Source organism: Gopherus flavomarginatus, chromosome 3 (assembly GCF_025201925.1).
Source record: "Gopherus flavomarginatus isolate rGopFla2 chromosome 3, rGopFla2.mat.asm, whole genome shotgun sequence".
Lineage (NCBI taxonomy): Eukaryota > Metazoa > Chordata > Testudines > Testudinidae > Gopherus > Gopherus flavomarginatus.
This window is the reverse complement of record NC_066619.1, coordinates 40,933,022-40,946,414: the sequence shown is the minus strand read 5'-3', so window position 1 is coordinate 40,946,414 and position 13,393 is coordinate 40,933,022.

Here is a 13,393-nt window from a genome sequence, read left to right as displayed (position 1 = left end):
AGCAAAGTACTGCTCTACATAACCCAGGATCCCATGAAACACAAGATAGAAGCAGAACTACCACCACAACAAAGTGATTTCCGGAAGGGCTGTGGCACACATAACCAAATTGCAAATATCCAGCATATGACTGAAAAAAAAGCAGAGTACAGTCACTCATCGATCATTTCCTGGGTTGACTACTTAAAAGCATTTGATACCATCTGACAACTGTTTTTGGATGACACTTGCAGACATAGGAATTCCAAAACATCTCACTGAACTCATTGCAAGTCACTGTCACCAACAACAGACCATGGCGTGACAAGCAGTAGGCAATAGTTAGTGGTTGTCCACTGGGCAGGGTGAGATATATTTTGTCCCCAACCCTCCAACATTTAAGCAGCATTTATTACGAGACAAGCATTGGAAGGTTTTGACAACGTGGAAGGAGCTGAGATTTCCATTGGTGGATACCTCTTAACTGACCTCAGATATGCTGATTACATGACACTCTGTGCTACAACCACTGATGCAATGCAACAAATGTTGGAGTCTGTAGAAACAGTTAGTGAGGAATATCGACTATCCCTTAACGTCATGAAAACAAAATTCATGTACCTTGACATGATCAACCACTACAGGATGCAAGCAGCCATCACAATTAACAGAGGTGATAGATAAATTTAATTGTCTGGGATCATATATAGCCAACCAAGGAGGCTGTTCCAAATAAACTGGAAGAAGCCTAAGGACAACTCACCCAGCTTTGCCATCCCTTAAGAAAATGTGGGAAAAGTGGCATTTCCAAATGCATGAAGGTGCAGCTGGTGAAAAGCCTATTTTTTCATGGTGATTTACAGATGTGGATCATGGAGAGTTAATGCTGCTGACAAGCATAAAACTGGAGTTATGAAATACGGTACTGGTGAAGACTCTTGTGTATTTCTTGGATGGAAAAAAAATGAATGCCTTTGTTAGAAATATTACTGGAGAGGAGCAGATACTGATGCAGAAAATCAATGTACACAAATGTATGTACTTTGGTCACATTAGGTGTAGAGATGGAAATAATCTTCAAATATTATTGTGGAAGGAATGGTGGAGGCTCATCAAAGTAGAGGACAACAAGTGAGGAAATGGATGGAAGATTTTCTGACACACTGCTTTAGCTTTTGGCTCACATGCCTATATTATTTCTACATAGCACACCTCTTATGGCAGCATGTAGGATAGGTGTAGCTACATGCTATAGTGAAAAGTAGGCATGAGGTGTGTAGATACATGTGTCAGTGAAATGCTCTGACAGTGAGGAGGCAGCCATTCCCCATTGCTGTAGCCTTTCATTCCAGCAGCTCCCCACTACTGGAGCCTCTCTCCATTACAAGAAATGCTTTAAAATAAGTTTTCAGATTTTGGGCAGATTCATTGAACCTCACCCATGCACAACCTTGGAGTGCAACCACCTTCTTGTTCCCGAGATGTATGGACTTGCAGTGAAAGACCTTGTTATGGTGCTGTACTGGACTATGATCAAAAGTAGCCCCTTTTAAAATTCAAACACCAGCTTGGAAGTGGCATAGGGCACTGATGCAGTCCACACGTTCTCTGGATATAGCTAAACCATCTTGATCAGATATGAATTATCCTTGAAGAGCACTTTTTTGTGTGCCTTTCTATATACCAGAATATACCTCAGTTCCAGTTACAATGTCCCCACATGCACACAGACAATTCCAAATTACACAAGTTGAACACTGCTGTCCAAACAGTATTTTCTATGGGTTGATGGTCCACTGCTTAGCATGTTATGTTGTCATTTGCATCTGTGCATAGTCATTACAACAATATTACAGTCTCCTATTAGTGACTTGTGAAGAAGTTGTAATTGAGTCTTGGGTACATAATTAGCCCTTCATGAGGTTTAACATGATATGGAGGAGATGAAGGTATTGGTCTTATAGTAGAAAACAGCTATTGATTCTGCCCAATGTATCTTTGCAGAAGCCCAATTGTAATCAAACATGTTCAGTTTCAAAGGTATTTTCAGAAATGTAGGAGTAAGAATTAAATTTATCTATGTATTTTCATTTAAGGTCTTTCTCTCACTGAGTCACGTAGTACAATTACTTCTTCCAAAAAGCTATTTGCAAAATGCCAAGTTTCTTTGCTTTCAGTCAACCTGAGGGTAAGGGAAGAGGGAAAATTTCTATCCAGTTATAATGTTATCCAGCTTTGCATCTCAAAATCATAAGTGATGGCTCAGCAGCTTATTCAGCAGAAAAAGCAAATTGGCCATAATAGCCGTTTTGTTGGTCTAAGATAATAGATCTCCAAAGACCTAAGAAAATAAGTTTTCCGAACTGTAGTACTTTCCTCCAAGTTCTGAGAAACCTTTGGCTCAGACTTCAAGCTTATAAAAATGTGTCTCTACAGAGATTGTCAACAATGCCACTTAGTGCTATTTGTGATGATGGTTTTTGCGTTGAAGTCACAAATGAACTTCAACTGATTCAAATGTTTATTTTAGTTTTTAATAAGCACCCTGAATATTGGATTCTGAGCTGAACATTTTTAGTCTACAGTAATGGGGTGGAAACCTCACAAAAACAAGCCTTAAAGAAAAAAACACCCACTTCCACTACTTTTTCCCCCACAGTTCAGCTGAAAACACCTCTCATACTATTTCAACATTCTACATTCAGTCCTAACCAGACCCAGGAAATGTACACAAAGGTGGCACAAGAGGAAAAACAACTATAGTTTTTCAAATGTCAAAAAATTTGAGTTATATTGTTCAGACTGGTTTGCCATCCGACTTCTCCATTCCAGCTTTGCAGTTAGAAAATGGGACTGAAAACTCCAACTTTGTAATAGTTATAAATCAACTTGGCTGGATTTGCTGCTGTCTCAAGTGAGCATGATTCCATTGATTTAAATAGTCTGACTGCTACTTTAACTGCCAGCACACATGTATTTAGTAACTCCCTGCTTGTCAGTCACCCATGAAGGTTGGTATCTGCATAAACGGCATCAGGGGACTCCAGAAGCAGTTTAGAAATATTCTAGGACATCATTGTGGAAAGTTGGAAGTAAATTCTTTGGGTGCACAAGGTAAAATGAAGGTTTCCCATGTGAAGTGATGAGGTAGTGTAACCCTCACACCTTCTGGGTGTTGTGTTCTGTCCCATCTAGTGGCACCAAGACCAGAAAGAGAGAGAGATTAATGCGTCTGCTCTACAGCCTTATCTCGGAGTCGGTTGGCTTTTAGCTCATGTGGTATAGGCTCAAGCATTAACTCCAGAGGTCCCAGGTTCAATCCTGCCCACCGACAACCAGGGTCTGTAGCATAACACGCAAAGTAATCATGAAGTACATTTGCATCGGTTTTTAAAATGTTATGCTCTTGCTTCCTTTACTTACCTGATATTGTTTTGAGTTGTGTTTTTTGTTTTGTTTTTTTATCATTTTACTTCCAAACTACTATACAACTATGACATGCAATATGCTCTCTGAGGTAACTAGTCTTCATTATAATGTCAATAGAATTGACAACTCCTGCACTTTGATGGAAATTCTTTCACATTAGCAGCTGCTAATATTGAACTTATGAGTTCCCTCCTGGACATGGTGAGAAGTGTTTTTAAAAAATACCAAGTGCTAAATACCTAACTTTTTTCAGTAACACAAAGTTGAAATAAAACGGATTATAGCTTCTAAGTGGATATTTTAATGGAAAACATTTGTAGAAAAAGTCTGTACTAGGATTAATATGCTTGGGGAGAATATCCTGCCAAGACAGTGTGGCAGGTTCATTTCAGATAGGCTACACATAAGCAGTGCGAATTAGATATCTGACTAAAGGCTGACCAGTGTTACAGTAGAAAATAAGTTTATATATTGGTAAATGAGAGATTGCAGAAAGATTTTTTACCTATAAAGTTTCTTCCTGACACCCTAACATTTAACAATTCTGGAAGCTCACTAGCTCTCTTTCTGTTAAAAAAAGTAATCAAAATGAGTATACATGTTTAAAGATGGAAAGGGGTAACCCCACTGCTCAATTAACTCAAACAACGTGGATTAGACACAGGGGGTTACTTAATTTCCAAATGGATTTGGGACCCCATGGACATTCAAAGACATTATTTAAAATATTCCTGAAGTCTGTCCATTTGATCTTCCTGAATCTAGCATAAGCAGCTCAGACACTCAATTTACAAATCAGCCTCACAAACAGATGAGCCACAGAGAGGCTGTGAATTCTAGCAGTATCTTCATAAACACAGAAATCAAGACATATGTTGTGTGAATTTGAGACAGAGGTGCAAATATATTTTTAGTTTCATGTTGGCCATTTTTCCAGAAAATGTCTAATTTAGCACTGATAAAAATGTTCCCACCACGACATGCAGTCTCATGGGCAGTCTGTTTGACAGAGTTGTATTCGTCTTGCTTTCTCAAAAAGATTTTCTTTTAATCATCTCCACATTCTGGTTCCTTCCAAATGATTCTCCCCCTAGCTTGTGCAAAACCTTGTTCCAATGAAGTCAACAGAATTTCATTAACTTAAGTAGGACCAGGATTTAGCCCATAATATTTTTCCAGGCAAATGGATCTCTTTAAAAGATCAGCAGTATAACTAGATAACATAATCCAGTCATGCCAAAGTTAGCTAGCTAGTTTCTCAGCTGCACTCACCTGGGTGCAATAGAGGTGGAGGGGCTAGAAGAGACAATGCCCCATCTATGCCCCATACCCACCTCAACACACCTTCCTATACGAGGAGTTGAGGGGATTGGCTATGCCTGTTGGAGATTCATCCTTATTAGAGAATCTCTGACTGCAATTTTCTGGCTAATCTCCTTAGCCTTTGAACCATAAAGCAAAACAAAGGGATCAGAAGATGGGACTGATTCGTTGGCCTAATGACATTAGAAACATTTTCTAGTAGAAATGAGTGAAACGTTTAAGCCAGAACAAACCAGCCTGAACTTTTCCCTGTTTCCTTATTGGAACGAAATTAAAAACAAAAACCACTTTCCCCAAATTTGGGTCAATTAAAGCTTCCCTTTCTCTAGGCCCCAGTTCACAGCAATACCAGTGCAGGCTGTTATCTCTGATTACAAGTGTGAGGGAACATAACCCCCCAGCATCTCATTGGATAGAGCTTTGCAACTGTTTATATGGGATCTTGTCTTGCCACCAAAGCTTTTTGGGAGGTTGCTGTCATTGGTCGGATGCTGTATCAGGGCCCTGATTTGAAATAGTAATCTGTCAATCCCTGCTGCAGAGCCCTGCCATTGATATAAGCATCTGTGATTTTAACATATAATATTGTAACAATTATATGCTTTTAGCTTTATTAGTTTATAGGCCCATGCAAGCTAAATAAATGCAAAATAAAAGCCATGGTTTTAGTTCTCAAAGAAAACTTGTTATTCTGCATACTGTGGCACTGGGTGTGGAGAAACTAGATATGAGAAAGCGGGGTATGAAACACTGACAAAAGAGGAAGTAGGAGGGGGACAAAGGGTCACTTAAGTGCCAGCTGCTTTAAGCAAAATATAGTATGATAATTATTGCTTGCTTACGGTAACTGCAAGGTGGAGTTACAAAATGACCAGCTCACCCACTGCCAAAACACATGATAAGTGTGGAAATGGCTTGCTCAATTATAATATTTTATGTTAGATAAGGTAAAACATTAGTTTTAACATACTGTGTTAAGCAATATAGCCCAAATATAAATATGTGACTTTTGCAGTTTCAACCTTTATAAGCTTGGTGAAAATTGTAAAGGGCAGAGCAGCCTACCCCTTGCATGGGGTTACGCTGTCTCTTCCTGTATGCATACTTGTTTGTAGTCTTGTTATAACAATAAAGGTGCCTCAGGCTGTCTGATCCAAAATCAACTGGGTGGTGGTCTTTTCCCCCACACAAGATTCTTTGAGACATTTCTTAACCCTGTGTTTTCTTGGAGGCAGTTTCAATGTCAATTGCATTCCTCTAATGAAGTGGCCAGAATTCATGCACTATCCTACTTGGGGGGACTGTCATGTGAAATCCTGGGAGATAAAGTCCTCAGTCTCCTATTGTCTCCTGAGGCATAATCCTCCACCTTAGATCTGCTGAGGGGGCATACTTACAGACTCACTTTTCTAAACGCAGGCTTCGACAAGCTTTCTCAGACAAATTTCTCATTGATTTGGTTCAGGTCGTTAGAGAGGCAAAGCTGGAGTATTATAATACAGTTCTCTGTAGATTTCAATCTGGAGACAGACACAAATGTCAGGTGATGGTAGTTGCCTGCATTCCCAAGTAGGGGAGAGCTTTTTCCTACAGGTTTTGGCTTATCAAGATTGTTTATTTTGTATATATTTTATCTATATTGCACTTTTCTTTTTCTCTTTGTTGCTCTGTAAAGGAAGGGGCAGATTCTCTCACTTGCTCCACTCATTTTGCACTGCTCAGGCAGTGTAACTACCTGCACCTCCTTTGCTAGGGAGGTACTTCAGCACCGGGCAGGCCTAAAGTGAATGTGGAGGGGGCATCTGAGCAACATAGCTGAAACCAGCCACATACTTGCTATCCCCATCTTGGGACCTCTTGCCAACTGGTGTAGATCAAAATAGCCCCTATGCAGAGTGAGTGAGTGTGTGTGTGTGTTACACATACATATACACACACATACTTATTTTAGTAAATAGACTGAGTATTTCTGTATTCTGCATAATAGCCATTTTGCCTTCCTCTGAAGTATTGGCATTAGCATCACTCAGACAGGATACAGAAATAAATGAACTAGTAATAGTTTGTGGTTTGGGAATTATTACTAATGTCTATACAAGTCATAGGGTCCTATGTATGGCTGTGAAAACATACCCATTAGCCTGCAATTTGATTCCATGCAATAGGCCCCATTCGTCCCTAGCATTACTCAACTGAAGTTATTACAATTACACCAGGGATTAATTTGAATGATGTATTGCATGTATGTTTGCAGTTCTGTGCATTTTTTCTAGCTTATATTAGTATATATCATTGTGCTGTGATTGTTGCAGAGTGAAGTGGTCAATACTGTGCTCACCATTAGCTAGAGTGTCACAACACTGTCCTCACTCCCACCCGTATATGTCTCAAATTTCCAGATCATTTTCTCTACTTATCTCCCTAAATGATTTGGGATGGTAAATTCTGATGTTCTTAATCTATACTGAGCTGCCACAGGATATTAAATGACAGTAAGAAATAAAGTTGATTTCTCCCCATCTAATGCTTAACTAAAATATTCTACAGCTCTCATATCAGAAGAAAAATGTAATTACCTATTAAGAACAGAGTTTTACTATTTATTTTGCATTTTGAGGAAATTCAAAGTTCTACTAAAAAATGTTTTTAGCTTCAGGGCTTCATCTTCGGAGTGAATAGCAGCACCCTGGTGCTTACAGGTATTTTTTAGCATTGCTGAGAGAGATGTATGTCTTTTTTTCCTCTTTAAAATATTATGCACCCTGCAAAAGTCCATTAAGTAGGTTTAGGGGCCCTCAGGGCCTGTTCACACAAGACTGGGAAGCATGTTTTGCCCAATTCTGAAGAGTCCTCCTATGGAGAGACAAAAATGTATGCATGTAAAGAATCTGTTACCAGCAATCTGACATGATTGTTGCTCCATTTCTTCCCTCAACATTAGAGTGTTCCCAACTGAATTTTGCACTCGTTTCCTACTCTTTGTGTAACGAGGCAAGCCAGATTCCTGAAACTTTGTTTGCTGGAAATCTAGATCTGAATTTTGTGGCTTATGCTCCTCTGTAGTTAATACTCTCAGTTGATATATTTATAATACCTGACCTTTTGACTAGCAACCTATGTGGCTATTTACTTAGATGGCATAGTGGTGGAGAAAAGCACAAAAGAGTTAATGACTTCATCTATCTTGACAGTATTATATCTGATAATGACCAGCTCACTGAAGAAGTGAAGGCCAGATCTGGTAAAGCCAATGGATCATTTTCTCTTTTATCAAACATCTGGAATAGTAAGAAGTTACATCTGCGCAGTAAAAATTAGATTTGTACAATGTTAATCCTTCCAACACTACTGTACACCTCAGAAATGTGGCAGATGGTGGAAGCACACAACAGGAAGGTGAATGCATTCCACCAGCACTGTTTAAGAAGAATCTAGGGAATTCATAGGAGACATCATGTAACCAATATGGAAGTGGTGCACTACATGGGTCAGCAGACTATGGACTCAATTAGATGGAAATGGCTACAGTGGTTTGACCATGTCATCAGTCTACTCTGTGGCTTCCTTGGAACACAGAGAAGCAAATTTCACCATTCCATCCTGAGCTCCAGCACATGTAGCACCACCTTGACCCGTCACCTGTTAAGGCTAGATTCTGCCACCTTTACTCACATTGAATAGTACCTGGAATGGAGTAAATGGAACTACTTGCTGATAAAGTACTATTCAATATGAATAATGGTGGCAAAAATTGGTTCTTAAAAACTGTGAACTCTTTGGGGCAATAACTGTCTCCTTCTTTGTGTTAGTACAGTGTCTAGCACAATGTAACCCTGATCCCAATTTGGGCCTTTGAGCACATATAAATAACAAATGGATAAAGAGAACATCTTATCTACATTCAGTGGACCAATATGAGGAAAAGTGGAACGCATCATCCAGAGCCAGACAAATTATTTTTAAGCAAAGTATCTATTGCAAATTATTTTTGCTGGGTCTAGAACAGACTGAAGTGCAGATAAACGCATACTACTGTACTGGTCAAAATTTTTCAGATTTACAAGTTTTACATCAGAAAAATGCTGATTTGACTAAATCAAAACATTTCCCAGGAATTTACTGATTTTGTTAAAAATTTTCATGAGAAACTATAGAAACATTTTAATTTTGATAAAATATTTTTATCTTAACAAAACATTGTTTTTTTACTTTATCACTTCCACTATGATGTTACATTTGCATTATAATTTATAATATATAACAAGACAAAATAATATTTCAATAAGGTCAAAATAAAATGTTTGAATATTTCATTTCTCAAAAAATTATGAGATTGATTTATCTTCCAAATTTGAGACAAAACAAATTTTGAAATCTCACAATTTCCCATGGAATGGAAATTCTATTTTCAGCCAGATCTCATGTAGCAATCATTTAGGGATACAGCACTATCAATAGGGGTAGTTAAGACTGATCTCTCTTCCTTTCAGTAAGATTTCTGGATCAGGGAGCCTTGCTATCACAAACTCATAGTTCATCATACAGCTTATAGATTTAATAGATTCACAGATTCTAGGGCCAGAAGCGACCACTGTGACCATTAGTCTGAGTTCCTATATAATACAGGCCATAGACCTTCCCATTAATTCCTCTTTGAACTAGAACATCTCTTTTAGAAAAGCATCCAATCTTGATTTAAAAGTTGCCAGTGACTGGCAATCTACCACAATCCTTGGTAAATTGTTCCAGTGGTTAATGATCCCTCACTTAAAAATGTATGCCTCATTTCCACTCTGAATTTGTCTAGCTTCCACTTCCAATCATTGGATCTCATTATACCTCTGTCTCCTAGATGGAGCAGCCCATTGTCAATTTTTTGTTCCACCTATAGGTACCTATAGACTAATCAAGACACTCCTTAATCTTTCCTTTGTTAAGCTAAATAGATTGAGTTCCTTGAGTCTGTCACTATAAAGTAGGGGTAGGCAACCTATGGCACACGTGCCAAAGGCAGCACACAAGCTGATTTTCAGTGGCACTCATGCAGCCCAGGTCCTGGCCCCCAGTCAGGGGGCTCTGCATTTTAATTTAATTTTAAATGAAGCTTCTTAAAAAATTTAAAAACCTTATTTACTTTACATACAAGAATAGTTTAGTTATATATCATAGACTTATAGAAAGAGACCTTCTAAAAACATTAAAATGTATTACTGGCATGTGAAAGCTTAAATTAGATGAATAAATGAAGACTGAGCACAGCACTTCTGAAAGGTTGCTGAGTCCTGCTATAAAGCATGTTTTCCAATCCTTTAATCATTCTCATGGCTCTTCTCTGAACCCTCTACCATTTATCAATATCCTTCATGAATTATGGATGCCAGAACTGGACACATTATTCCAGTCTTGGTTACACTAGTGTCATACGCAGAAATAAATATAACCTCCCTACTCAAGATTCCCCTGTTTATGCAGCCAAGAATTGCATTAGCCCTTTCAGCCACAGCATCACACCGGAAGCTCATGTTCAGCTGATTATCCATGATGACCCCCAGATCTTCTTCAGAGTCATTGCTTCCTAAGATAGAGTCCCTCACCCCATCCTGTGAATACGACCTACATTCTTTCTTTTATGGGTTTTACGTTTTCTTCCAGGTCACACATAAAAATGTTAAATAGCACAGGGCCAAGAACCAATCTCTGTGTGACTCTACTAGAAACATTCACCCTGTATGATTGCCTGTTTACAGTTACATTTTGAGACCTGTTGTTAGCCAGTTTTAATCCATTTAATATGCGCCATATTAATTGTGTACAATTATAATTTTTTAATCAAATTTTGTGCATTACTAAGTAAAATACCTTATAGCAGTCTAGGTATGTTACATCAATACTATCACATTTATCAACCAAACTTGTAATCTCATTTTAAAAAATCAAATTACTTTGGCAGATCTATTTTCCAGAACCTCACGCTGAATGGCATTAATTACATTATCCTCATTTCATTCTTGATTAATAAAATTCTGTATCAGCCATTCCATTATTTTGACCAGGGTCAATGTCAGTCTAACAGACCTATAACTACCTGGGTTGTCCCATTTACCATTTTTAAATATTGGCACAATATGGGCTTTCATCCATTCTGGGACTTCTCCAGTGTTCCAAAAGTTGTTGAGAATCAACATTAATCAGCAAGCTCCTCTACCATCTCTTTTAAAATTCTTTAACACAAGTTATGAAGACCTGCTGGTTTAAATAGTAACTATTTAAACATCCTCCTGAGTTATTGGAATAGAAAGTGTTTCATCAGCATCAGAATAAAAATATTTATTGAACATTTTTGCCTTACAATTAATAATTGTACCATTTCCATTTGTAATACCAATTGTTCTGATTCTTTTGGTTCCTAATATATTTAAGCTCCTTCTTATTGTCATTAACTCTGCAGGCCACAGATTTCTCCTTGTGCCCTTCTGCTTGCTTTATCAAATTTTCTACACTTCCTAGTTTCTGATTTATATTCTTGCTGTCACTATATATTATTTCAGCATTCAATGAATCTCAAACTACTGTGGTATCTCATACAGTTCTTCATTGCAAAGGAAATATAGGTGCTACATGATTTTGCTCTGCAGAGCAAAAGATGTTACAAGCCACTCAAAAGGTCTTCTTGCTTTGATATGTTAGGAATTGTACTTTCATCACACAGGGATTCTGACAGAGCATCAGATCTGTATTTGCTAAGAAAAGTCATGAGTAAAGCACATACTTGACAATGATCATGGTAAGATGTAATGTATCAGGATAACTCTGCTTCTTTTCACCACAGTACAATTCATAAAATAGTTTTATAAATAAACAAATGTTTGTTATAATCAAGCAATTAATTGACCTTTACAGTAGTAAAATGTAATTTTTTTGTATTTGTACACCTTTGAAGAATATACTCTGTGAACAGTTATTTACCAAATCTTAACTTCCGATTATGTTATCGTAACACTAGTATCTGAAAGCCCATGCTGTCACACAGGCGTGGCAGTTAGACCTGTGATATCCCAATAGTATAGGACTCTTGGCATGGCATACAACACAGGTATAATTTGTAAAAGTCAAAATGGCTGAGAACTAAACCACTGGATGAATCAGAACAAAAAGAGCTCTTAGGCATATTTGTCTCATGAGAACGGTATAAGACAGAATACCATTGTGCCTGAAAAGAATTGTTTTTAAATTACTTAGGGCCCAGTTCTGCTGCTGTTGAAGTCAATGGCAAAACTCCCACTGATGTCAACAGAAGGATTTAGGTCAACATTTTCAAACTTGGCTGACTTGACTTAACTTAGTCATTAAAATCCATACTTTAGTCATCTGACTAAAACTGGCCTGATTCTCAAAAACGCTATGCACCCACAACTAAGGCTATGTCTACATTACAAGTGAGGGGTGCAAGTCCCCTGCTTGTGCATACATACTTGCAATAGCTCTCATCAAGTTAGCATGAGTATAAATGGCGGAATAGTTGTAGTAGGCAGATAGCAGCAGTGGAGGCATGCCTTAGCCATGCCAAGTACATACCCACTAGTTTGAGGCGGGTGTGTACTTGGCAAGCTAAGCCATGCCTCTGCCATTGTTGTCTGTGCTATTGCAGCTATACTGCTATTTATACTCATGCTAGCTTTCATCAAGCTACCACAAATACATGTACGCAAGCAGAGATTCACACCCCTAGCTCATAGTGTAGACAAAGCCAAGGAGTGCCTGGCCCCAAGAAGTCAGTTGTAAAAATCTAATCAAAATGGGAACTGCATTGAGACCTGTGGGGGTCAATCTACATGTTCAAGCATATAACTGCATGGATGTGTGTGTTCGGGGGGTGCTTTCACATGCATATGCCTATGGCAGAATCAGAACTTGCATTCATGTACCAGTGTATATGTAGATGCTCATGAACATGATAGTGTATAAATAAGACTATACCTGTGTGTATGAGAGAGAGAGTGAGCAAGAGGGGGGATGCAAATACCGCTGGGAGCATGAGCTGTAAATGATTGAAAATCTAATTTAATAGATCAAAGAACACTCTGCCTCATTGTACCTGAGAGCAGAGCAAATTAACTATCTATTAAAATGACACAGAAGACAGAATTTCATCACATCTTATTTATAGCAGCTGAAGAAAACATAAATGTGTAATAATATTCCCAAACTAATACCAAATCCTGTCATCTGATTAGCTAATTCAGTCATTTCAATAGAAGACACTTACCAGCCTTCCCCAGGAAACAGCAGCTTTTAATAGATCCACATTCAAATTTGCATTTTTTGTATCTTTACAGTGGGTTTACTGTCTGTTACCTATTGGGGAAGGAAGGAAAGAGAATACTAGAATAATTAGCTATTCTGCAAATTGAGCTACAGTGCCATCTTATCTTGACTCAAGGATCAGCATTCAAGGAAGCAGTCATTCTGAGAGTGGGCATTTAACTGAAGTAAAAAAAAAATATTCAACCTTTAAAAGCAAAAACAATTAAGGATAATAATATTCAGGGAACTTGGCTATTTCAGGACTTGTAGTATGTAGTATGGTTTCACAAGTGCCCAGTTATTTTGTGTGATGCACCTAAGTATCTAAAGTTGAACACCCCAAAACTATGGCATCCAA